Raw genomic sequence first — 851 nt, 5'->3', positions numbered from 1 at the left:
CCACAGCCGGCACCAGGGCTCCCAGTAACACCAGTGACGCACCACAGCCTGACGCATGGCTCCCAGTAACACCAGTGACGCACCACAGCCTTCTCCAGGGCTCCCAGTAACACCAGTGACACACCACAGCCTGACCCAGGGCTCCCAGTAACACCAGTGACGCACCACAGCCGCCCCCAGGGCTACCAGTAACGCACCACAGCCTGACCCATGGCTCCCAGTAACACCAGTAACACCAGTGACACAGCACAGCCTGCCCCAGGGCTACCAGTAACCCCGGTGCCAACTGCCCCCGGGCTCCAGTGCTCCCAGTAGCCATGGTACCACCTGCCCAACAGCTCCCAGTAACCACAGTGACATCTGCCCCGGAGCTCCCAGTGCTCCCAGTAACCACAGTGACATCTGCCCCGGAGCTCCCAGTGCTCCCAGTAACCACAGTGACATCTGCCCCGGGGCTCCCAGTGCTCCCAGTAACCACAGTCTCACCCCTCCAATGCTCCCAGTAACCACAGTCCCACCCTCCAGTGCTCCCAGTAACCACAGTCTCACCCCCCCAGTGCTCCCAGTAACCACAGTCACATTCCCCAGGGCTCCCAGTAACCACAGTGACATCTGCCCCGGGGCTCCCAGTGCTCCCAGTAACCACAGTCACACCCCCTGCAGTGCTCCCAGTAACCACAGTCCCACCATCCAGTGCTCCCAGTAACCACGGTCCCACTCCCCAGGGCGCCCAGTAACCACAGTGACATCTGCCCCAGTGCTCCCAGTGCTCCCAGTAACCACAGCGCAGACTTCCCTGGGGCTCCCAGTGCTCCCAGTAACCACAGCACAGCCTTCCCCGGCGCTCCCAC

Source organism: Charadrius vociferus, unplaced genomic scaffold (genome assembly GCF_000708025.1).
Source record: "Charadrius vociferus isolate BGI_N301 unplaced genomic scaffold, ASM70802v2 scaffold515, whole genome shotgun sequence".
Classification (NCBI taxonomy): domain Eukaryota; kingdom Metazoa; phylum Chordata; class Aves; order Charadriiformes; family Charadriidae; genus Charadrius; species Charadrius vociferus.
This window is presented reverse-complemented; position numbering follows the sequence as displayed.